At 47.8% G+C, this 25,794-nt stretch overlaps 1 long non-coding RNA gene across 1 annotated transcript in view; it reads left to right on the top strand.

Annotated features, from left to right (window-relative positions):
• Positions 1-25,393, top strand: part of LOC144149103 (uncharacterized) — a 31,836-nt gene extending 6,443 nt beyond the window's left edge. The window contains exons 4-5 of the long non-coding RNA XR_013318183.1: positions 10,199-10,306; positions 25,026-25,393. This is a non-coding gene — a long non-coding RNA (uncharacterized LOC144149103). The remainder of the gene's footprint in view (positions 1-10,198; positions 10,307-25,025) is intronic.
• Positions 25,394-25,794: the final 401 nt, after the last annotated feature.

Here is a 25,794-nt window from a genome sequence, read left to right as displayed (position 1 = left end):
TTTGTTCTGCGGTTTCTGCAGCTGAATTACTTTGCCTTATCAGCTTCTGTTTCAGTGGGCCTTTGAGACTGCCTCTTCGCCATTGCAGTAACGTCGGTGCGAATGCCGGCACAAGATACAAAGAGAGCTACCGCGTCCTCTTTTTCTTCGTAATCACACTCTTCAGGGCGAACTGCTGCGAAGACGTGTGCGATTAGTACGGAGGACGTAATTCGCGCAGGTGCGCAAAGTGCGGTTGCCCCACTCCCTGTCACGTAAAGCCTATTACACCACCTGTAACGTCACATTGCTTTGATTCCGAACCCAAGCGCCCACAGGGTTGCTAAGCGAGTGCTCTTTCCTGCCACTGATTGATTTGGTTTGCCACTGCAGTGATTGGTTTAACGCGCCGACGCACCGCAGAAACTAAGGCGCGCCGTAGTGGAGGGCTCCGGATTAATTTAGTCCACCTTGGACGTGCGCCAAAATCTCGTGCACACGAGCATTTTCCTGCCGCTGAGACCATTCGCGACGCCCGTTGCAATGACAGCAACACGCGATAGTAGTAGTAGTAGAAACTTTTATTTTGCCCGTGATGGGATTAAAAAGGAAAGGGACGAATGAGAAGGTGGTGTCTTCCACTCGTCTTCCTCCCCTCTTCCTCAGTCGTCAGCCAGAAGCCCTTCGACTCTGGCGGCGGCTTTGGCCATCCGGACGACCCGAAGTGATAGACGCGAATATCTTTTGCGGCGCTTACGGGAACTAACCGGTAGTGAAACTAATTTCCTTCAGCATACCATGTTTATTTTTAAATTTTGGACTTTTCGTACGCCGCGCATGAAGCATTACCGACGACACATGGGTTTTCTCTGTGAGTCCATGCACAAACGTTCATGCATTTTAAATTATATTAGTTATTCATTGCAGCATGACACCCCCCCCCCTCCCCTACAGTTGCGTGTGGGTGCTCTGTTTCATCGCTTCCCGCTTTGGCGGAGGCTCACCTGGCGTTACCTCCTGCGGGGAAGGAGCATGCCGCGCCTTCGTTTCCGGCTTCCTAGATGCGCTGTCCTTTGCCTCTGCGTCCTCGAAAGTCTGAAGTAAGCCTGCCAAGGCAGGGGCTTTCTTCCAGCCTTCCCTTTCTTGAAAGGTTAGATATCGCAGCGCCGACTCGGCGAGGTCATTCTTTGCATGGTCGGCTACGAGCAGCTCGACCACCTACTCGAAGGACGTCACGATTCCGTCCGCCGAGTAAAAATGAAGGTTTCTCTGGAGCCACATCGCGAATTGCCTCTCCCTTCACATTCTCGTTTTCTCGCCTCAAGAAACATTATCTGATATTACAAGCTGACAATTTAAGCCCTTCCAGAGCTGTATTTTTGACCATCTCACACTAGCTATGCGTGATGGTGTGAGCCACGTTCACACAAAGGGAACCTTTCTGCTGTAAGCAGAGACAATTTCGCCCTATAACTCATTCGGCGTGGCGTATGCCTCTAGACTGTCCTCCACAGACTCAAACCATATTCGGCCCTTCCGATTATGAAAAACATTTCGGCACTACTCCCGAAACTAGTTTTGAAAATGCCGGAGTTCGCCGCGTGTGTCCTCTTCTCCGGAGTCGCCGGAGCTCACGCTTGGTTCGCAGCCCGTTTTCAGTTTCTCTAACTCGATCTGCCGCCATAAAGGAGCCATGAAGAGAAAACACAAGTTTGGTTCATTCGAAAGATTGCCTCGTTAGAACCATAACGACACCACTTATAACGCAAACTTCGCTCAAATAAGTTACATAATTAGGAAAGAAGGAAATGACCATGCGACCCACCAGCTCATTTTCCGCAACAGAACCTGTGATGTCACTTGGAAATGCTCTGTGATTGGCGGAGGCCGGCAAAAGCAAACGCATGTTAGGCAGGGCTTACAGTTTGCATAGCGAGCTAAATGCCCGTGAAACATACTGCACATTCTTTTTATGACAAAGAACGGTGGAGTAAACGGTTGAAGGTCCGAACGAACACGCAAGCGTGTGCGCCAATGCTTACGAAACTAGCGCCGGCCGAGCTCGACATCTTGCCGTCGCGCAGACGAATTTTCGGGTTCGAGGCTCTTCGGGGGCAACGAACCGTTCCAGCACGCACAGCCGCGACCTTGCTTCGTATCGTAATCCCTTCACAGGAGGTTGGCCGTCATATCGCCAACCAGCAAAGGTAAAAATAGAAACGAGAGGAGTAAGGAACAGCAAGCAGCGACGAGATAGTGACAGTCGTCGCAGTTTCGGAATGGTGTTGGCTTGCTGCTATTGTTAGGAGCTCGTTTACAGTTTACAACCACTGAAAACTTCAGTTTGTTCGAGTACTTTACAATGAAATTTCGTTGCTACGTTTTGAAATGCCCATGTAGTACGCGCAAATCGTCGAGGGAGTGCGACATCCCCGCCGGTAAGGAGATCTGCTTTCATGTGCTGCCCAACGACGAACCTCGGCGAAGCAAGTGGCTACGTTTTGTGAACTTTGCAAACGGAGGAGAAAGAGAGCTAAAGGAAGTACGAGTGTGCTCGCTTCATTTCCGAGGAAGTGATTACGGCAGGGACCCTTACGTTAGCTCACTCCTGGGACATGCTGGCGCTCGTCGCCGACTTCGCCAAATCGCTCTGACCTTGGGGAAAAAAATGCCGTAAACACCGCGCATTGACGCTCGTATCTTTCTGGTCGAAGCAGAGAGCTCGCGCGAACGGCTTTCCATACACGACACCAGCCAAATGGCATAAGTGATACTGCTACTGAAATTGAACTATTATTAACCGTAATCAAAATACGGCACATACGTACCAGTCTATATTCGTCCGTCGCGACGGGGCTGACGAGGCAGCGGTGCCGACGGCTGGGCGTTCGTCTGTTGTGGCTATCGCGGAATGGTCGCTTTCCCGTCCACCGCGTATCCCACAACTCTTGCCGCTCGTGCACTTAATGCATTGAGCGTTTTAGTGGTGTGAGGTTGTTAAATGCAAGCCCGAGCTCCTCGGCGAGAGTTTTGTTCTCCGGAACAGGCGATTCCATGACTAGGGCTGCGGGTGCACTAGGTTTTACTAGTATTTTTAAAATGGCCGCCGTCTCGATCGACTCCCGCGTGTGGGTGCTATATGGAGTCGGCATACTAAGTATCTGTTTCATGGACCGGCTCTATGACGCCATTGCACACGTCACGTAATGTTCAATTTTAGCGGGAGATTTAAAATTTTGGCTTAAATGGCCTTATTTCTCAGTGAATAAAGCATCATTTGCTTCCGGGAAAGCGCTTGGGGTACTATGAAACACCCAATCTTGCGAATAAAACAAACTTTTTTTTTCTCTTCATGGCTCCTTTAAGGCCTGGAGTTTCTCCTGTTCAGCCAGGTGTCGTTCCTTTACGATTTCGATGTTCAGTCTGCAGTTCTCACCTGTGCTTCTGACGTCGCTGGCTCGGCCGCGCTCCTGCCCTCCGCGTTTTCATCCTCATTACCCATGACAGGTTGCCATCGTCTGTCCGCATTGACATGGACAAAACACTTGATCATGCGTTATGTGTGCTCTTGGGTGCTAGTGATCGCACCCAAACGCGAGGAAAAAAGGACTCACCCAGGTTCGATCCGATGCGGCTGCCCACTTCGTCCGCCGTTACCTCGCGACCGTCCAACTTGTCCACCCGCTTCGGCAGGTCTGCGATGTCTGCAGGCGCTCCTTCGCCTTCACTGAGGAGGTGTCGTTCACCAACTCAGTCCGTCGGGTGCGATGACAGCCGGCCTCCTTTGCTACCACGAGGAAGGCCAGCGTGTCCTCGTAGCCCAGTGAGCGAATGAGACATCTAAAGCAGAAAGAAACTAGAAGAGCACCGGCTGGCGAAAGTGTGAGGGGGAGGTAGTGCAACATGTTGGGCCGTGGCGACGCCTTAGCACCGCGTGCCGCCGTCTGCTCAACAATGACGCGTTCACTTCTGAGACGCAGTTCGCCCCGCCGACGCATAGGCTTACCATCACTGCCATCGAGAGACCCCACGAGCGAGTGCTGAACAACTCAGAAATGAAGGAATGAACTCAGGAGTGATTGCTTAACAACGAATGGTGCCATCCGGGTATGTGCTTGGCGTCCTCCTCGTTCCGTAACTAATCCGAACTGCGTGATATCTGCGCTGGGTGTTCAAACACGATTTGCAACAACATGCTCTGCGGAGGCGGCGGGCTGCGAGAATAACGCAGAGTTGCGCGCGCTGCTGTGCGGTCGTTGATCACGCAATCCCTTCCTGAGATGAAGCTGCTATGTGCCTGCAAGGGCTAAGGCTACGGCGAGTTGGTGCATGATTAGAAAAGGGGAACAGCGCAAACTCAGACAAAACACAAGAAGAAGAATGTGACAAACACGAGCGCTGACTTACAACTGACTTTTTTTCCTTGGCTTTTCACATTGACTATTGGCATATATATGTGAAAAGCCAAGGAATAAAAGTCAGTTGTAAGTCAGCGCTCGTGTTTGTCACATTCTTCTTCTTGTGTTTTGTCTGAGTTTGCGCTGTTCCCCTTTAGTGCTATGTGCGGTGACCAAAAAGACTGCAGTTCACTCGTCGCACAAATTCCGCACTAGAGAGCATAGTAACATCAGCTTCCTTTTAACCCCGGGCAAATTGCTCGAGTTTAGAAGATAAAAGCAGGAGTGCACCTTTGGGGTGGCGACAATGACCGTCTCCCGTGATTTACACAGTATATAGGAGATCCTTCAGCACATACGAATAATGGGAAACGAATAGAGCCGTCGAAAAAAAATAACCCCACCTGCCCTGTATGCACTTTATTTAGAAAGTTTTCGTTTCTTTGGTTACGTCGGTTTACTGTTCCTCCGCGCGCTGTTTTCGCACGGTGCCATAAAACTATTGTCGTTGCACGTCATGTATATTTCTTAAAAATTACGACGAATTTGTTATTAAGGTGACAATCACGCAATGATAGCGGTCGACTACACTTCCCACCTGTCATTTTCTGTCCCATCTGTAATCCCATCTGTAAAAATGCCTTGCTATGCCTGGGACACAAAAACATGGTGCACAGTCGGCGTTTTTTATTTTTTATTTTTATTCTTCGGAACACATCCGACCTCTCAGACCAGCGACGACTGCAGTTGCGGGAGTGGGCACGGATGGCCAGCCCGATCCAACGCATCCCGGATTAAGGACGCCAACCGCTGGACGGGTGCCCTAACGCCAGTACCTCGAATGAAACCAATAAAATGTATTCATCATAATCATTTTCATCATTTCGACATGTGTCACAATGTTTTCTGTTTGTGGCCATCGGGGGTGCTATTCCAAAAGGCCGAGTTGGCGCGAAACTCGGGCAAGGCGGAGCTGTAGTGACAATAATAAGCTCATGACAATATTTCCGGGCAGGGTTAAAACGCTTTAAAAATCCGATTGATGCTATTTGCTGATTATTGATGGGACGTAATCGGTCCACGCCGGCGCGCTCCAAGGATGCATGACTAGGGCGTAGCCCATCTTTCAGTCCATTCTCTCGCTGCACTGCTGCACTAATTGCTACTGGTGGCAAGCAAATCCAACTGCATTATTTTCTTGTACTTTTACTTTATTAGTCTGTATTTCACTACAAAGATGATAATATTTTTATTCCAGGCGTTCACATGAGGTTTCTGTCTGAACTTTTTCCTCCTATGTAAGGAAGGAAGCAAACTTTATTTTCCTAAGCACCCTTAGTCCAGGGCAAGAAGCAGTTTCTGCCATATGTGGAAGACAGTGCAATCACGGGCTATGGCCGACTACCAAAAAAAGAAATCGGGTGATGGAAGCGCGCCACATTCAAAACAGTTGCTGCCCGTATTACGTTATCGACACCCTCGGCTTTCTCACACAAAATTTCCACGGCGCGGTTCAGTCTGCTTACGTGCTTTTAAGGCGGAAGCCTGGTGATACGCATTAGCAAATTTTTTTAAATGCAGAGCATTTCTTTAACTCAGGATGTCACCCGGCGTTGGCGTGCCTCGGCGTCCGCACAGCCGTTCCAGGTGCGTCCTCTCCCCCACTCCTCCTCGCCTGCTCTCCGCTGCTCCTCGGGTGTTCTCTGCGTGCTCGGATCACGTTCAGCCACAGGTGGGGCGCGCATGCGTCGTAATTTGGCGCGGGAGCAACAACAGTTGTGGCGTGATCGTGACGTAGTCGTGACGTGGTCGTGGCGCGGTCGTGCCGTGATCGGGCGGTTCTCGGCGTTCGCTCTCGCTGTCAATTTCTTTCGAACCAGATAAAATCGGGTATGTGCACCCCCCGAAAATGTTCTGCATTTGATCGTGCCCCTCGCGAGGGGGATGTTTTTTTTTTTTCTAATACATTGTACTTGCGCCTTTTTCCGCGCTTTTGTTTCCTTGTCTTTTGGCAGGGATTACTTTAAACGGCTTCTTTTCTGCTATTACATGTTAGGGGCAGTTTCTTCTCTTTGATTTGTTCGTGTTAGTGTGCAAGTAGAGTGTAACACGCCATAGCCCTCGTATAATCGGGGTTCTACGACGATGGCGTGCACCTGTCTTACTCCTGTGGCGTCACGTTCAGGCTTCACGCTGCACGCACTATTCTACAACGGTTACTTTTCAAAGTCACAGCGTTATAAATTTTGCGAACCTGGCGCGTTAGTTCCTCAAAGCTCCAGCTTGCGGCCCGATCCCCCAAGTGATCATGTGGTGATTGATTGATTGATTGTATGGTTTAACGCGCCGACGCAACGTAGGCGATGAGGCGCGTAGTAGTGGAGGGCTCCGGATAATTTTGACCACCTGGGGATCTTTAACGTGCACCGAAATCTCGTACACACGGGCATTTTTGCTTTTCGCCTCCATCAGAAAAGCGGCCGCCGCGGCCGGGAATCGAACCCGCGACCTCGTGCTTAGCACGCTTCAGCCACTGAGACACGGCGGCGGGTAAGTGATCATGTGTTACCAAGGAAGGAATAGCAACAATTGCAACAACTTTTCACATTTCTTTGCGTTATTTCATTTTGCTCTTCCCCACTCTTGTTGGAGAAATCTCTCCACCGTCGTTTTTTTCATAGAGTTCACTCTCTTTCAACCTTCTCTTCCTTCGCGCCCTTCCCACTACCGCTTACCCTCGTTCTGGCGTCACGCGGTTACTTTAATTCTTACATCTCCCCTTTATCAGCTTTCCAGGCTCTGCTTCCTGCCATGCTGCGGTGGCGCTGAACAAAACCCTTTGAAATGTGTAAAGATCGCCTGTGACAATAGGCACGCGCAGTTTATTGTATTGTAGCGAGGATAAAGAACAGATGCAACAAGCCATCAGGCTATCTGGGTATGCGCCGTACCAGCATCACCAATGTTCAAGAAGGTAGGATTATGTCAAATCCAGACGCGGGGATATGCGCTAAAGGCGGGTCCGGGGAAGAAAATGAACCTCATTATGCGCATGCGCGAGAAACGAGCTCGGTAATCTCAACGCTCGGACCTGCGTTCCTATCGGCTTTACCCCTGCGAAGAAACCACCTCAACCGGCTATCGGTGCGTCCACTGTCTCCTTGACAGTATATGTAATACGTATAAGCTGTCCTGTCAGTAACCTTGTCGCAAGAAATGCGCGTCACGCAACCCCTCGAGCTGATGATAAACAAAACGCACAGTCATGCAACGCTTAGTTTGAAACTGTTTTGCAAGCAGACGACAACTAAAGCGCACGCTCGCGCTGCTGACGGATAGACGTGCGGTAGGAACATGCCGAAGCCACGTCCACCAAACCGCCTAAAATAAAGGCGAGGTCTGGGAAACACGTCCCCACTGATCACATTGCGCACAAATAGGCTGAGAGTTCACTGGTGTCGGTCGATGGTGCGGTCGCCACAAACGCTTCTGTAGAAGCTCTCCGTCGTGTAAAACCGCAGCGCACACTACATTTGCTTCTCGATGGTCATGGAGCAAAAGCCGCCGTGAAGTACTCGCAGAACGAATGCACAGCACTTTTCAGGAGATAAAAACGAGCTCGAAACTACTCCTTCGTTTAAAATACGTGTTGGGGTAGAAATATGCCTGCTACGGCGACTATAAGATAAACAACGCTGGAGCAGCTGCCATCTAAGGCGTACCGAGCTCAAATCGGCCGTGCAGAACCATGTCCGAGTTCCCTCCAAGTTCTAATGTCAGTCCAAACACATCCAGCCCATTCGTAGGCGCGGCGTAACAACCGAAGCCACAACCACCCATGGGTGCGTGGACGTAGCGTCATAGCCACGAAGTCGCCATTTGATGCCCGCTAGCAGCGACAAGAAGTTAACATAAAAACAAAAATGAAGTCGTCAGGCCACCGTCAGCCAATGGTGCCACAGTCGCTGGGTTGTTCGGTCCGAACTGGAGTTCACTATTGTACGAGCCAATAGGAGTGGCCAAGACGACACGAACTTCCTACGCGAGCCTTCTTCATACACCATGAAAACACAATCGATGACAAATGACACAACTTCAACGTCTAAAAACTAAAACACACTCGCCAATGCTCAAACGCGCTCTTGACAGTGGACGGTTTCTTGATAAGCGGCCACTGTTCACAGTCAAGCAAGCCGTAAACAAAAGACGTATTTGATGGTCGGGAGCAGGGCGCGTTCCGTTCGCTGCGGTGGACCCCTTTGATTACGTGTTTTTTTCTTGCGCAGAGTGGCACTGGGACTACCCTCAAGCCACGCAGCAAACATAATTCAGTGGAAGAACAGAACCCCGAGAAAAACGGACCGCCCCGCACCGGGCGTGGCCAACAGCCAGGCGGCGGATTTTAAGGTATCAGTGGTGTTATCTAGTTTTTGCTAGGGAATGAGCATTGCACATTGATATTTATTTATTTATTTATTTATTTATTTATTTACTACATTTCGACACGAGGGCATTACAGTAGGGGTAAAAACACATTTTCACTCACGGAATGGGCCAACAAAAATAAAGGAAGAAAGAATAAAAACAAACAGGGAAATATACAGAGAAAAACATACATTTAGAAACATATAAAATGTGCATAATAAAGAAAAATATGCAGCACTGCAAGTGAGACACGTATGCAGAAACATGTGTATAAACTCGCGCACAAAGTAAAACAAGTATGCAATAAGAAGACATGCGCACTAGGAAGAATAGTGGGGAAATTTAGCTTTGAAGATAATTGCGAAAATTTCCAAGGAATTCGTTGTCGCCTGCGCCTCGGATGATTTCCCGTGGAAGCTTATTCCAGGATTTCTTTGTGCGGGGAAAAAAATGAATTCATAAATGCAGTTGTACGAGCAGGGATTTCTTTAGTCTTAAGCGCGTGGTCAAGACGGTGCGAAATATATGTGGGCGGCAGCAGATAAGGATTTTTGTTGAGTGGTGTTCTGTCAAAGTGTACCTCTATTAGAAAAGCCATACGAAAAAAAATGCGACTCGGTGCAAGCGTATGCCAGCCAAGGGAATCTTTTATCCCACTAACGCTACTTGGAAGCTGTAGCTCTTCGTAACGAAACGAGCAGCGCGGTTCTGTATGGCCACGAGACTACCTATCAGATTCTGCGTGAAGGGATCACATACCGGGTAACCGTATTCCAGAATCGGACGGATATTTGTGCTGTATAAGAGTACATCTTGCGGTGCCTGCTTAACATTTCTCTTAATGAAGTGAAGAGTGCGGGCTGCCTTCATTGTTATAGTGTCTTAATGTCGGTTCCATGTTAGGTCACAAGAAAACGTGAATCCTAAATATTTAGCGTGGGTTACCTGAGGCCTCGTTATTAAGATTGCCTAGTGTTTGGAATGGCTTGCGTTGCCAGGAAAATTGAGTGTGGTTGCATTTAGATACGTTTAGAGACATAAGCCACTGGCTGCAGCAAACTGCACGCAGAAGATAGCACAAGCCGTACCTTACTAACGTAAGTGGCCCCAATACAGCGCGCTGGTTATGCCAGGCGTGCTGTGCGCGATTCCGACGGTTTCCCTCAAGGTGTATCGAATGCTCCAATATCACTACTTTTATAACCCAAGTATCCGGAAACTCAGGAGTAGGCGGAACTCGGGCCTTCTGGAATAGCGCCCCAGCTTACGGATTTTTATGCCCTGCACTTTGGACGCTGTTGTTTGCAGTATTTCCGAAAAAAAAAAGTTCATGAGTTTTTTTCTGCTGGACAGTTTTAATAAAACGGCATAATAAATTAATATCATATCTGTTGCAGAAAACGACGAATCGTTCACGGAGCAGCTCGTGTACGTTGGTGAGAACAATACCTGTGGTATAGTTCTTACTTTAAACCTGACACCCCTCGCTCAAGAATATTTCTATGGTAAGGATCTTTTAAACTTCTAATTCAGACGGCTTCAAGTGTCTTTTTCTAGTGGCGTTCCGCACGATTATAATGCATCAAAGAATGCTAGCGGGACTTTTACCTCCATCACTGAGTATTGTACCCTCATGTTTCGTAAGGTTAAAAATAATTTTCCAAACGCACATGTACGCAGTATTACGGTCGTTCATTTTCACACATCACACGTTCGGAAAGCCGCATGTAGCATTTTCAACCTATAATTAGGGTACCCCATTTTTGTCCTGCATTGTGAAATTCCACAAAACCCCGTTAAACAGCTAACTTTTTCCATTAGACATGCCTTCAGTATATTGCGCAATTTTCATGTAATGTATCAAACAGAAATTTTCATGCATGCTACAGGCCATCTCTTTTGCCGTCATCGGTGCGGCGGTTACCTTTCATTGATGCCACCTTGAGGGTTATGAGAGTGGATGCGCGACGTACGACAGTGTTACAAAACGCTCTTGTGTCGATGTGAAATCACGTGCCGTATATTTGCGAAAACTGGCCTCACGGGATCTTCACTTCCGAGATAGGTACAACAAAGACACTTCTGATGCAATGCAGAACGTAAATTAAACTTCTTTGTACGGCGCGTCTTAACCCTTAGACCACCTAAAAATGCCTAACCACGCCCATTTACAAAACCGATGTGTGGAATGGTCCCAACATAGCATTTTACAATTAAAATTTACAGTTCTTGCTAACATTTCTGCACTGCTGAGAACCTAATCTTGACTTTAGGTGCCTAAACATAGACATTGATTATGTTTATTAATTAATATTAATAATGGCTCTACATAATCACTTTGGGTGTAACCATGACATCAAACTTCACCTGGAACAAACACATAGAAAACATTACATCATCAGCACTGCGCAGAGTTTGTCTTCTAAGGCACCAACTTCCGCACTGTACAAGCAGAACGAAGACCGTTGCGTATACTACGCTGGTCCGCCCTTTGCTCGAATATGCAGACGTTATGTGCGATCCACGCACAAAGATGGATTCAGCGATGCTCGAACGGGTACAAAATAAAGCATTGAGATTTATTCACAACGCATACAGTAGGCGAGTATCCGTGACAGAACTCCGCAGGTGTTCTGACCTACCAACACTAGACCCCCGCCAGAAATTACATTGACTTAAATTATTACACCGCATAGTCAATGGTTATTCAAAGCTTCACTTCAATACCTACCTGGAATTCAACATGTCATGCCCAATCCGGAACAAGCACAACAAAACAATCTTAATGCCTTTCACGTAAACAAACGCCCTCTGATACAACGATACTGATACAACGAAGGCACGCGAAGCTGAACGTCAACGGAAACGACGAACTGAAAACTTTAGAGGAGGATATTGAATTTCCCGTGGGAAAGCTGTGACGGCAGGCGCCACCCGCCTTCCAGATCAACCAGAGAAGAGGACGAAGAGGGGGGGCAACGGGGTAGGAGTGTGAGCACGCAATAAAGACGAGAACCAGGAGTTGTTCAATCAGGTAACGCGGGTGTCGGTCTCTTCGCTGTCTCTACATTTCTCTTTCTCTACATGGTGTTTCACACTACGTTCCCATTCGTGCTCCGATAAATGAAACAACATAACGGCAACACAATGGAACCTACACGGAACCACCATAATGCTTCGCATCCTCCTCATGGTTGCCCACGGGAAGATAGTGTAATTTTTGTAGTACGCGTTACGTTCTAGCGCGAGGCGTAAGCGGGTTTCCCGGTGTTTTAGTACCGCGACTACAGGAGACGACGACTACGATGACGATTACGACGACGACGACGACAGGAGCCGCCAACCGCCTCAGTCCATAAAGGATTTGCCCCTAAGAACTTAAAAAACACAAACTTCGGACGCCAATATAAAAAAACCCATCTTCGAATTTTTTCGCCCCATATGTAGGCCTTTACACGCACTTGCAGTATCGTCAAAAACATGTTGCATAATTTCGTCCTGGGGCGCCCACAGCGCGTCAGAGGAGCCCTAATCACCCGCCTCTCACCGACGTACTGTAGTGATAGCTGCTTCCCTCATACTTGTATACATTATAAATGTTTCGTACAAACAGCAAGTTATCCGTCCAAGAATACAATGTCAGAATGGAAAAAAAGTGCCATTTTTAATGTCCACGTCGGCACCATAACAACCTGTCTGCGCGGAGTTTAATGTGTGGATTATGGATAAAGCTCTTAGGTTCAGCGCCATATTTAAAAAAAGCGCCCTTTAACATTTTTACGAAACTTTATCAACATATTGTTACATGGCAGCAAGGCAAATAAGACGAATCATGGAAGGTGGGCGATATATTTACATGATGGTGCCGCAGAGCGATGCGATCTATTTACAAGTGGCCTTGATCACTCGAGCCATGAGTCCGCGCCATCCACTGTGTCCTCGTCGTCAGTAATGGGACCCAAGGAGCTATGCGCCAGCACCCACTTGCCCTTCCCGTAACATTACCCACTCCTCGAAGGCAACCACACCGTTCGAGGTTACAGTACTTGGATGGATGTAAGATGATGAGATGAGATGGGAATATACAGTGAAGTCTTTGCTGCCACTTATGATGGTGTGCTTGAGAAGTGGTTCAGCAGCAGCTGTGCCCGCCGATGTCATGAAAAGAAGGTCCGAAGCATCTGGAGACACGCGGGAAAACGGGGCAGGGGAACGACATTGTCATCTGGTCAGGTCGCGGTATATCACGTCTCAGCTGGTCTCGGCGGGTCGTGGCTGGGGACACGGGGATGGGGAACTGGCGCGTCTAAGGCTCACCGGGGCTGGGGTGGCCGACGTGACCCAAGAGCCTCGAGACGATCTCTCCAAGAGCCGATACGGGGCGGAGCGGGGAAAAGGATCTGGATGAAGACCGCAACCTCCATCAAAACATGCATGTTACGTGGCAGCAAAGCAAATGAGATGAAGCATGGAAGATGTGAGCGATATATTTACATGATGCGATGCGATCTATTTACATGATGCGATATATTTACATTGGCGATATATTTACATGATGCGAGCGCTCGAGCCACGAGTCCGTGCCATCCACTTTTATTTGGTGGTCGGTGATGGGTCCCAAGGAGCTTTGCGCCAGCGCCCACTTGCACTTTCCGTTAAAATATGAGCTGCTAAATTTACTTTGTTTATAAGTAGAAACACTTTGAACCATATCACAAATACGAAATATACAGCGCCCTATTCACACAAAAGCGGCACCGCGGAAGCGTTTTCTAGAAATGCGCGCAGTTGTCAACAAAAGAGAACGATGTTTTCACGATTACTTTGATTCCCCTCTGGATTTCTTAAAGCGCTGACATTATTCCTTTTTATGTGCTGTTTGCATTACCGAGCTAATTCATATCACCAACACACTGGATCCGTGCGCACCGGAATTCTAAATGCGCTGCATTCGCTCTAAAAAATCAAATGTCACAATACGAGTAGTCAGACATTTTTTAAGCTCTAGTTTACTAGGAATACTGTGTGCTTGGCTGCACGTAGCGACTCCTCTTTTGCTTACCGGCAACAACGTACACTCGTGAGGCACTCAGAGTGATCGGGGACGAGAAATCTGCCGGCGCGGGACTACTTCAGAAATGGTGAGGTTACGTAGCACAAAGGACAAAGGCACAAAACTATCTTAGGTGTGCGTGATGACGAGGAAACTCTTGTGAAGGAGCATTTCAAGGCGAAGAGAATTCTGGAATTATTCCCCATGTACAGGCTAAACTCTCTTTACTACACCACTGGGCTAGTCCAGTTTAGCATCTCACTCTTTTCAACCGGCATGAGTCAAACGTAATCGACAGCAAGAAATGCACTACTGCGCGTACTATGACGAATAGCACGCTTATGTTGCATTCACGAAAAATACGAGGAACGCAAATATAGATGCCAGTGAACGGAACTGTGCATTCATTTCCAGCACGCCGTTAAATGAATGCTGTTGGGGCAAGTGAGACAAGTACTACCGTGATAAATTCAAATAGGAACAGCGGAGCGCGCGGCTTTTAGTGCATGCCCCGCATCATGGCGACGGGCCGCGTATGCGCAGGGCGAACAAGTTACGAGAGTTCGTGGCCAACCGCGATATGGAAAGCCGATGCTATTTCCACCGTCCGTTGGGCGCTCAGCACAAAATAAAAAATAACGGAATTGAACTGCGGGCGCCGTTTTCACTCATCGCGGCAACAAAGATAACGGTTGCCTGATCGGGCGCCGAACGTGGTGAGAAGACAAACCAAAACGCTCACACGCCTAACGACGGTGTTTCCATATCAACGTTGGACACAAACGATCGTAACGTGTTCGCACTGCGCAAACGCGGCACATCGCCAGGATGCCGAGGATGCCGGGCATGCCCTTCGTACGAAAAATCAGATACTATGTGGAAATCTTAAGAACGTATCTATGTCACTATATCCTCTATGAGCACCCCGCGAGAAGCATGGCAGATAGGTCTTCATGTTCGCTCTATACATACTCCAGCATCGATATGATGCGACATGTTTTTACTTCTGACTAATGCAAATTGAGTGGGAAACATCTTGAAAGGGTTTCACGAAAAGTGAAAGAGCGCCTTTTTCAAATATGGGGCAGGACCTCACCTCAAAGTTCTGCCGTTAGAGTACACACTTTACATTGGGGGTAGAGGGGTTGTTCTGACGCCGACGTGGACATTAAAAATGCCATTTTTTTCTCTTCCGTTCTCACTTATTGTGTCATTGGAAGGGTAATTTGCTTTTTCTACAAAACATGTGTAAATTATTCAACTTTTTGGAAGTCGCCATCACTACAGTAAGTCGTGGGGAGCCTGCGAATAGAGCTCCTCTCAAGCGCTTCCCGCGCTCTACAAACAAAATTATGCAACATTTTTTTGATAATGCAAGTGCTTTGTAAGGCCTGCATCTGGAAAGGTCCTTTTTTAAAATTGAGATTTTGTATTAGATTCTCAACTTTGTGTTTTTGAATTTTTTCTTAAAACGTGCACGGCCGTTGCTCCCTTAACGTATTTTATACATTTATAATATTCCGTGTGTTTGTTTAAAACTGTAAGGAGCACACGTGAACAAAACTGGAAGGTTGTAACTTAAGCACTTTTTGTAATATTTAAGCTCAAAGTTTGAAACAGATTGGGCTATGAGAAAAATTGAATATTTTGTGGCGAAGCATTTACCTTGTTGCCATAAAACGTGCTTAGAGAAATGTACGCCAGGTTTAAAACAAACATGAAATTTACGAATTGCGGCTGAAATACTTTCGTATATTGACGTTACTAAATTTGGCCGGTTCGGATGGGCAGGTAGCGGTGGGGGTCCTCCTTTTTGCGTTCTAAATTTTTTTACAGGTAGTCAAAATTTTTTTCTCGGAAAAAATTGGTGAATCTTGACAAAAGAACAAGCAGGAAATGATATACAATGTTTTCAAGCAAATAAAAGAGGTCCATTAGTCATACTTTGCTGAATTCTATCTGAAATCATTGCCCGGGGTTAAGCCCAACCCTCCCCACTCATACCAGCATCAAAGGCCGCATTCCCTACGCCTCTGCGACATGCACCTGAATCCTGCTGGAATTACAGGCTATACACGACGCCCTGCTGTGTTTAGCCGCTTCCAATGAAGCCTTGACAACCATCAACCTTCGTACCGTCTCTACAGAAGTGGTCCACTATCTGAAACAGGTTGTGCAGACCCCCATCATCTGCCAACGTATCCACCAGCTCCACAGCAAAATGCCATCAAAGGTGATTGGTTCATGGGTTCCTCGTCACACCAGTATTGTAGGAAATGAACGGGCTCACTTCCTGTCCCACAGCTGCCCGGCCACATCATCCCCCGTCCAGCGACCAAGTGACCCATAGGCCACACGAATGGCTGCGCAGGAGGATCTTCGACGATGAACGCGTGCTCTCATACCTTGTGTTCATTTCTCCTCCCCCTCAACCTTACCAGAATGGAGGAGGTTGTACTACAAAGGATGCGACTGGGCGTGGCTCTTATTATTGCCCGCAGGAGTGGATGGAAAGGGGACTACCGAGGACGTGTGAAATGTCCAACCTGCAATGATGAAATGGTTCCGGCAGACCTTCTCCACCTAATGTGGATATGCTCTGGAACTAAGAGAGAGAGATCAAACTCTATTTATTGCGGCCCATGTCCGGGATGCCGAAAATGGGGTTCTGGTGGGCTTGGAATGCGTTCAGGCGGGAATTCCGCAAGTGCCAGGGCCCCACACCTGGGCAATGTGCCGGGCGAGGCGAGGCTAAAGGATGGGGCGAAGATCAGGCGGCGGACCGGCCCATCTTTCCCATGAGTATGGAATGTGCATGGTAAAAGGTGGGGATGAAGAAAGTGAGGTGATCGCCTGGCGCGAGGACATGTCCAGTAAGTGTGCTTAACATCGGGGTAGGCACCACACGCCTGACAGTGGGGTGTGCCATCTCGGGTCATTATATAGAGAAGAACTAGGTCACAAGGGAGGGAGGGAGTCTGAGACTGGCGGATGTAATTTCCCGCCGCAGTCGTCCTCACACTTTTGACCTCACACGCCCTGGAACTAAGAAAATTCGAAAGAAATGTTTGATGGCAGCAGGCCTAAATTTGCTGCAAGACACGCATTACCATCGGTGGCTTCATGGACCTGCCATGGAGGTCAACCTAGTTTCCGAGAGGTCAACCTAGTTTCCTGGATATAGGTCGGGCTCGCTTAATGCCTACTAAGCCTTGAGGCTATTAAATAAACGAAAAAACAACAACAAGAACGGTAGACTGGCCTAAAAAGGTGATCCAGTCTTATTGGCTCCGTAGACGCACAAATGTTGCAAAAACCAGACAGAACAATGGTATGTGAATTCGAGAGCAATGAAGAATTTCCATTACATAAGCCAATTCTGATTCCAACAGTATGTTAGATTACTGAGCCCTTCCAAAAACCGACAGGTTATGCGGCTTAAAATTCTGTGAATAACTACGAAGGGTCTCAATGCGCCCCGTCAATAGAGGGACCTGCATCGGTGGGAGTACAGCGGAACGCAGAGGTATATAGGTGGTACACCGGACCAACTCTCGGCTTTCTCCTCTAATAAAGAGCTTTCTCTCTCTCTCTAGATGCCGGCATACTCGTGTAACGGTGTAATTTGGTCCAGCACCGCTGCTGTTGAAGGGTGAGTCCGGTGATGAAGCACTCGGAGGTTTTAGACGTTCAAAAGGTTAACTTGTTTAATCACTGATACTTAGATATAAAACATAGAGACAAAGCGTTAAAACTGCTGCATAAAAATAGGAGAAAACAGGCAGCCAAGAGTAATTAACGCAACATAGTTGGCGGGCGAAGGGCTCCCGGCATCTGGCCCCGACGACCGGCGGCAAGTGGCTCCCCTGGTGCAGCTGCCGCCCGGCGCGCTCATTAGCCGGAGGAGCCGCGTTATATTCTCTTCAAGTGGTCCGGTGGAGGACGTATTGGGGGAAAAAGTGCATCCCGGAGCATGCGGACCGCGTGGAAGAAGGCACATCCGCAGCCTATCCCCGAGACGCTTCTCAGCTCCAATCAGCCATGTTCTCGCCAAAGTGAAAAGGAAAAATCAAACACAGACACAAGGCCTAACCCGAAAACCCGCGCTTGGAGAACCATGGGTGTAAAGAAAGCAGTTTAGACAAAAGACACTAAAGTAAACAGGGGAAAAAACAGGAAGGTCGTCTGAAGAACACTGAGGACACGGAGCCCAAACGCGACCAGCGCACACGCCACGGAGGGAATGGAACGCCACTGCCGCGAAGTAACACAAGCCGAGACGATCGCTCGCTCCCCTCAACAGCTGTCTCCCGGTCGGTCAGCGCGCAGCGACACACTCCGCATGCGCTTCTTAGAAAAAACGGGGCTAGGCGACCGGAGAGGGATGTTACAAAAGAGAAAAAGCAAACGAACTGGGGGCTTTGCGACACTCGTTTGCTGTTAGTGCCCATCAACCGAACCAAAATCCAGAGCTCTTCAAAAGCTTTACCTTAGCACCAAAAACTAGCCCAATTCACGTGTCGTGCAAATAAGTTTATCAATACTCGGTTTATCATTGCATAAAAAGGTCAAGTCGTCAAAATACTTTCGCAAGCACATGAAAACAACCTATACTGCTACAGTGTAGTGAACTACCACAAAAAGGCTCTATGTTCTAGAGGGGAATGAGTAGAAAGGGGCTTCGAAATCTCACCATTAACAATTAGACGAATAGCAGATACGTACTTTCTTAAAGACTGCCGGACCAACGTTGACACGCTCCAATAAATAAAACAAAATCGAATTGAAAGCGGATAAAACCCCTTTAAATGAACTATGCACTAACGCAAGCTGCTCGGAGGAATGTTTTCAGAACTCAAGGGCTGTTCGAGCGATGGGTAAATTCGTCTGCTGAGGCCGAACGGCGGGGCTGATGTCCCGTTAGCGAGGAATAGGAGGGAAACTTTATTCAAATGAAAAAAAAAAAACGCAGGAAGCTCGGACTGATGTTATTAGTTCTGGCTAGCTATTCTGTCTGGGAGAGGAAGGGGACTGAAAGGCGTAGATGGAGGGTGAGAGAGATGAAGATGGCGAAGAAATAAAAAATCCGCGCCAATCCACCCTGCGCAGGTGGTTGGAAAGCGAAGCTGTATACGACACGCACAACGATTCCCCATACGACGTCATTTCAATTCAGACATGTGCTTCCACAAAGGGTGAAATCAGACACAATAAAAAGCACTTAGCCACACCCTTCACTACATGAAAGAGAGAGTCCTTGGAAACAAATCAATGCATGATGCATGAATGGTGGTTGGCTGACTGGCATTGGTGAAGCACATTAGTGGAAATTCTTTTCATAAATTTAAGCAAGCTCAAGCACGGTGTTAGACGATCTCCCTTCTCCTCCCTCTCTGCCGCCGCCGACGGAGGTGACAAGATCGGCGGCAGAAAGGGAGAAGTGAGATCGTCTAACACCGGGGTTTAGCTTCGTTTTTTACTAACTCCTCCTAGCACATGCGCAAGGCACGCTTATACGAGCTACACGCGCCGTGGGCGGAGCGCACAGCGGATCGAGGGGTCGCGTGAAGCTATCACGTGGCATTCAGCAAGTACGCTGAGAGTAAACCCACAGATGCGCTCGGTAAGTGCACTCTCTGTCCGCGCCATTTCCGCGTGGGCGGCGGGATTCAGCACTTGCAAAAGAAGTAATCGAAATTCTGATATGTCATCATCATCACCAACAATCAAGGGATCATCATCATCAGGATTTGTGCTGCGTGGAATAAAACCGGCTTCAATCTTGCCATGTTGTTCGTGGCTGGTGCTCTAAGTATTATTCGCTCGGAAGCGATATAGCAAATTCAACATAACGGTATTAAGTACACTGAAGCAGCTGAAATTGCTAGTGCTTTCCATGACCATTACAGCACGCTATTTGCGGGATCAAGTCTATTAGCTCGCGGGCGAGAATTTAGTTCCCTCATTGATTTACTGCCAAAGCTGACAGACGATGAGTGCGCTCTGGTTTCTGGGCCTATTACACTCTAAAAAGTTAAGGCTGCCATCTCTGACCTTAAGACAAACAAGACCCCGGGGCCAGATGGTTTGAGCGGAGAGTTTTATCAAAAGTTCTCTGCTATCCTTGCTCCCGTTCTGTTAGACATATTCACAGCAGCAAGCATACGACCATGATGTTTTGACGCCAACCATTTATTTAGGACACACAGTTTTAATTCCGAAAACACAAGATGAACAAAAGCTGAAATCGGTTGACGGCTATCGGCCGATATCTCTCTGCAATGTAGATTATAAAATTTTCGCAAACATTTTATCTAGGCGCCTTCAACTTGTCATCACTAGTTTAGTAGGACCTCACCAAACTTGCGGTATTAGAGGTAGGGGCATTCAAAGAAACATACATGTTGCCCGTTCAATATTGGAGTGTGTGTCTGATTCGGCAGAGCAGGTGGCTCTTATCGACATTGACCTTTCAAAGGCATTTGATCGCGTTTCCCATGATTTTCTATTCGCACTATTGGCAGCGGTAAATTTAGGGGATGTGTTGTTAAAAGGCATTCAGCTTTGTTACAAACAGTGCACCACACAACTGGTAGTCAACCGCGTTCTGTATAAGCCAGTTTCGATTAAGTCGTCTGTTAGACAGGGCTGCCCCCTTTCACCCTTGTTGTTTGCCTTATTCCTCGAACCTCTGTGCGTTAGTATCCAGCAGAGTGAAAGAGTTCGGGGCTTTTCATCGCTATCCTGTGAGGTTAAGGTCCTTTCATACGCGGATGACATTGCCTATCTTTGTGCTGATAAAAAAAGCGTTCAAGAAGCCCTTAAAGGGGCACTGACACAAAATGTTGAAGGTGAGATAATTTCGGAGATAGATTGTTGTGAACACATATACATCATCTGCAAAATATCAGCGGCGAATACAGCCTAGAATATATTTAAAGTCAATTTTAAAGTGTGCGAAACGCAACCGAGCAGCCAGCAGAGGACCACGCACAATCGACATCCCGAGGATATTGTGTAAATAAACAACATACAAACACGTCACGAGTTTATGCTTGCCGCTTCCGCACCGCCGGCGTTTTTCGCCGGCTCGCCCGGCTCGACGCTCCAATCGGAGGGACGGAGGGCGGAGCGTCTGCTCTCGAGAACGAACGACCCGATCTTTGGCGGCGGAGGCGCCGTGATTTCGTCAGCTCATCGGGCAGCTGGCCGCGACCAAAGTTCTAGAGCGATTCCAGGCACTCGGTTTGTACTACTTTTTATTACCATTGGATGCGAAAACGCGCCGGAGGCACGAAAAGCCCACTGAGCTAGCCGCACGGTCGCTGTGCAGGCGGCGGCCACGGCCGCGAAGTGGCCCAGGCCGGCGCAGGTAGCTCGAGTGATAGCTTGTTACCGCTGCACGAAATTGTCCCCAAGTCCCGACGATGGTGGCTTACATGAGAAAGTAGTTAATGATGCGATGGCGGGTTGCATTAAAAAATGTCATCTGCACCGTTTACGAGAGCGGCACTCGAAAAAATTCCCCCGCATTTCCCCGAGGGGGAGAATGTGAAAGTGTGAATGCACGGTTGTCGGGCCGCTTGCGGCGCTTGCGCTCGGCCCCCGCAGCCCACCGCCTCGCCGCCTTCTCTTCCATCTCTTCCATCGGGTTTGTAGTATCACGTGTACACCACGCAGTTATCAAGCCGCTATAACGCCGCTGAGTCGCCAACGCACGCCGCTGACGACGTAGTTTGAATGCGTTAAAGATATAAAGCGCGTTACTGACACCGATATCAGCGTCGCGTCCGTGGCTTATTCGGTAGAGCGTCGGGCTGCGGCCCGCAAAGTCCTCAGATCGAAACCTGGTGCCGGATGCTGTTTCTTTTTTAAATATAGAGGAGCACTGCGGACGCCGACGCCGCCGCCGCCGCCGCCGACGGTGGATGGTTTGGGGTCGCTTATAAAGTGCATTCGCACTTAAAAGTCAAGCGAGCCTCTCAGGCATGGATGGGGCGAGAACTTTCTGTGTTTGCGCGTGCGCACGTTTGGAATGTCTTCCTTGTTGCAAAGCTTGTTTATGTGCTGCAAGTACTCCACTGTGCGCGTTCTAAAGTACAAGCTCTACATAGAGTTTTTGCAACATTCTTGCAACATTCCCACTGTCACAGTGAGCAGTTATCCCTTTTCCTGCTGCCCGAACATTTCCTCCGTCGTCTATGTTCGTGTTGTATATGCCCTTTATCCTCTACGTCTATCGGTGCGTGAGTCCCTATAAATCTGCGTGTTTTTGTCTTAAACCTGCTTCCAATTACCTCGCCTTGAGTCTCCCCAAACCTCACATCACAAATTGGCGTCCGCGACAGGACTCTCCTTTAACAACTTGGAGAGTGAGACTCAAGTGAGTGGAAAAGATTTACAGGTTAAGATCCCAACATGGGGATCGAAGAACTGGAAAAACTTGTTGCCGAAGGAATTCAAGCCGGATTTAAGGGAACTGAGCTATGCATGTGGGTTGAAGACGAGCGCGCTAAATTCAAGGCACAACAGGAAGCCCAACGACAAAGTCTGAAGGCACAGCGCGAAGCAGAAACCTAAAGATTGGAAGCAGAATATGAAGCAGAAAAGGAATTTCAGGAAACACGGATAGCCATGCTGAACAAGCAGATAACTGTTCTAGAGAACTAGGTTAAGATGAAGGCGGCTGAGGTCTCTTCGAAGATGTACAGATGGGCATCACAAATTGGAGGTCATTGGTGAAGAAGACAGTGAGCATCGTGGTCCAAGGTCAGAAGCTGCCAAGAATGCACCCCACGGGAACTTTCGAGATGACCTCCAAGAATACAGCACAGTAAATCCCAATAAGAGTCATTTAGGATCAGAGAAACCGAATTTCGAGTTCCAAAAGAAAGTATTGGCGAAAAAGGTTGAAGCTACAATTCATGAAAGCGCATCGCTGCATGGTGATGGCTCACTACCGTCTGAGAACACGACGAAAGAGCCGGCAGCCAAGTGTACAGCCAACACCCAAACGGTTACGTCGCTTTTCCCTGATCAAACAGAGCATGAAGCTTCGAGAAGCGAGCGCTCTGCGGAGCACTGAGATTTTGTTGCGGGCAGCAAAATGCGGAGACGCAAACGCAAGCCCAAGAAAGAGAAGAGTCACTCCTTCATCAACGGTTCGGCAAGACCCAAGAGGCGCCCAGTATCACAGGGCCACAAACGTTTCAGGAGGAGGTGGACTATACATTACTTCTTGAAGCGGAAGCAACTCAAGCCCAAGGCAAGTGTTCATATACTGCGTGAGATCAGCTCCTCAGGGGGACAGGCCCAGTCTTGGCCATGATACACGAGCTTTCTGAGGGGAGAACCTTTGCTGCAGACCTTTGCTGAGAACCTTTGCTTCGCCTTTGCTGCAGACTTCGCATGGCTGCTACCTCCGGCACATTCCTAACGCCCTGCCCTCATGTGCCTCGCCACGAGCAGCCATTTCTTTACCTCGTAAGAACGCACTAACCTTTATTTACAACTTACTGTCACAGTGAGCAGTTATCCCTTTTCCTGCTGCCCGAACATTTCCTCCGTCGTCTATGTTCGTGTTGTATATGCCCTTTATCCTCTACGTCTATCCGTGCGTGAGTCCCTATAAATCTGCGTGTTTTTGTCTTAAACCTGCTTCCAATTACCTCGCCTTGCATCTCCCTTAACCTCACATCACAGCTGTATTAAGGGCAGTTTTCCATGCAGTAAAGAAAAAAAAGTGGGCTCGTAGCTCAATTGGTAAGACATCAGTCTTTCGCTCCGTTTCTCTTTGTTTCCAGGTTCAATTCGTGGTAGTGCAATTAATTCTTTTATTTGTTCGCCAGAGTTTTCTCTTGGCATCAACGGTCGCGACAGAAACCCAGGGGGGGGGGGCGAGTCCAGGTAAAAAACTTCGCTTTAGACCAATTAGGCAAGCTCCTACTCAAACTAAGTTGCTCAACTAACTAACACTAGCTCAAGCTGACACTAACGCGCAATATTTGAAGGTAGTGAAGCTCTACAGAACTTTCGCGACCATTACAATGGTTTAAATCCATGATTGCCGCTTATTTGCTTCTTCTTCCCGGCCGCAACGACCATTACTCCATCTTTATTGCTATAGCGGCGAAGAAGAGGCAAATCGAAGAAGCAGAACGAAAGAAAGGAACGCACACACTTAAACTAGGTGACCGTAGGTGCTCCACAGTCACAGCCGAGGGAGTAAGCCGTTTGACCCGAGAACGAATTCATGATCGTACCTGAGGGGGTAAGACGACTAACGCCGCTGATCTACCACACACACGTTTGAATCCTGCCGGTGGCGGTGATCCTACCGGTGGCGGCGAAGGGAAGCATTTACTTGGCATATGTCGACAAGAAACTGTCGTCTTTCGTCGACATTTCCAACGAAAGTAGCAGATACGCGGCCAAATTTTTTATTACACAACAGAAAGTGTCCACGTATCCCCTCGTTTCACTGGATATGTTACTGAAAGCCATAGCCTTCTGCTGCCCCTGCATCGTAACAAAGAGCCTTCCCCCTACCAACCCGGACGCTCTTCCTTTTCCCTCTTATTCTTTCCTTAATGAATGTAATAAAAGTTTGTTGGATTCTTTTCCGTCTTTGTTCCTCCTCATTGCTCGCGAGGCTGCTGTTGGGATATTTTGTTCTCTTTCGCTTAGAACAGCATAGCCTACACATCTTCTTTTAATGCTTCCTTTCATTGCGCCACCATGTGAACCGGTTTTTGCGAGTATTTTTTATTTCCTGTTGTAAAAACCCAACCAACGTGGTAAGCTATTGATAAATACAATGGTGCTGTTGATCAAATAGTTGCATTTTTCCTCAAAGATGCCAAAGGTGAACTTTTCAGCTGAATAATATAAACATTTGAGCAATGCCAGCAGGTACAGTAGTTAGAAATTGTGTTGCCTTTACATACTTGCTGTGCAAGCAATCCTGCAACTGCATCTTTAACGGGCGGATAAATCCAGTGACGCGCAGAGGGACCAACATTTTAGCATTTAAGCAACCTGGCAAACGATATGTAGCTTGGAATATTTATCTTATAATATTTACCATTTATATTCACTCATTCCTATCATTTTTTGAGAAGTGTATTTGGGGAAAAATAACTGAAAAAGGTGTTATATCTTTATTTTTTCAGAAAGATATTTTCCACTTGTTGATTGTGAGCTGAAGGTGAGAGGGGAAGACCCCCGTATGCAAGAACCTCGAGAATGTATATCGGCTTTTCAGACTACCTGCGTACCTAACAAAACCTCCAAAACTTTCAAAATCAGCAAAAACTGCACCAGTGACCCCGTTACAACAACCGAAACAGTAACCATGACTACGCTGTCAGAGCGGTCTTCAAACTAAATCGTTGTAATCTCTACTGAAAACGACTCTTCTGTCGCTCTTTGCCCTAATTGGCCTTGCGCCACTAAGCACCAATCATCACCATATGCTTGAAACGCGCCGGCGCAAAACCTAATTTATAAGCCATATATAGGGCACTCAAAAAGTTAAAAACTAGCTGTAAAACCGGAAATGTAAAGCATGGACATTTTTCATCTACATGGATATTTCAGGCATAGATGAGGCCTGCAATATGTATAAGAAATTAAAAAGACTTCTAGAAATATAAATATCTCAGAGTTTTATTTTGCATTAAAACAACTTATGGGATTTCCAAAACTAGAGTCTGCTAGTAGCCCGCGGCTGGCGCTTGTAAAAGTATAGTTTAAGGCCTTTCTTCACATTTTTTAACAAGTGCATGCATGCCACAGTCATGTCTATTACGGAATCATGTCAGCCGGATCGTTACTCTTGGATCCGGTACTCATAATGTACTAGATGGAATATCGGTAAATCGGCAATCAGAACTGTACATATTCCAGTGACTGTAGACAACTCGATAGATAACGCTAGCT

The sequence above is a fragment of the Haemaphysalis longicornis genome, unplaced genomic scaffold, assembly GCF_048455015.1.
Source record: "Haemaphysalis longicornis isolate Haplotype H1 unplaced genomic scaffold, Haemaphysalis longicornis Haplotype H1 scaffold_8, whole genome shotgun sequence".
In the NCBI taxonomy this organism is placed as follows: Eukaryota; Metazoa; Arthropoda; class Arachnida; order Ixodida; family Ixodidae; genus Haemaphysalis; species Haemaphysalis longicornis.
Note: the sequence above shows the minus strand (reverse complement) of the source record. Positions and strands in the feature narration are given on the sequence as shown.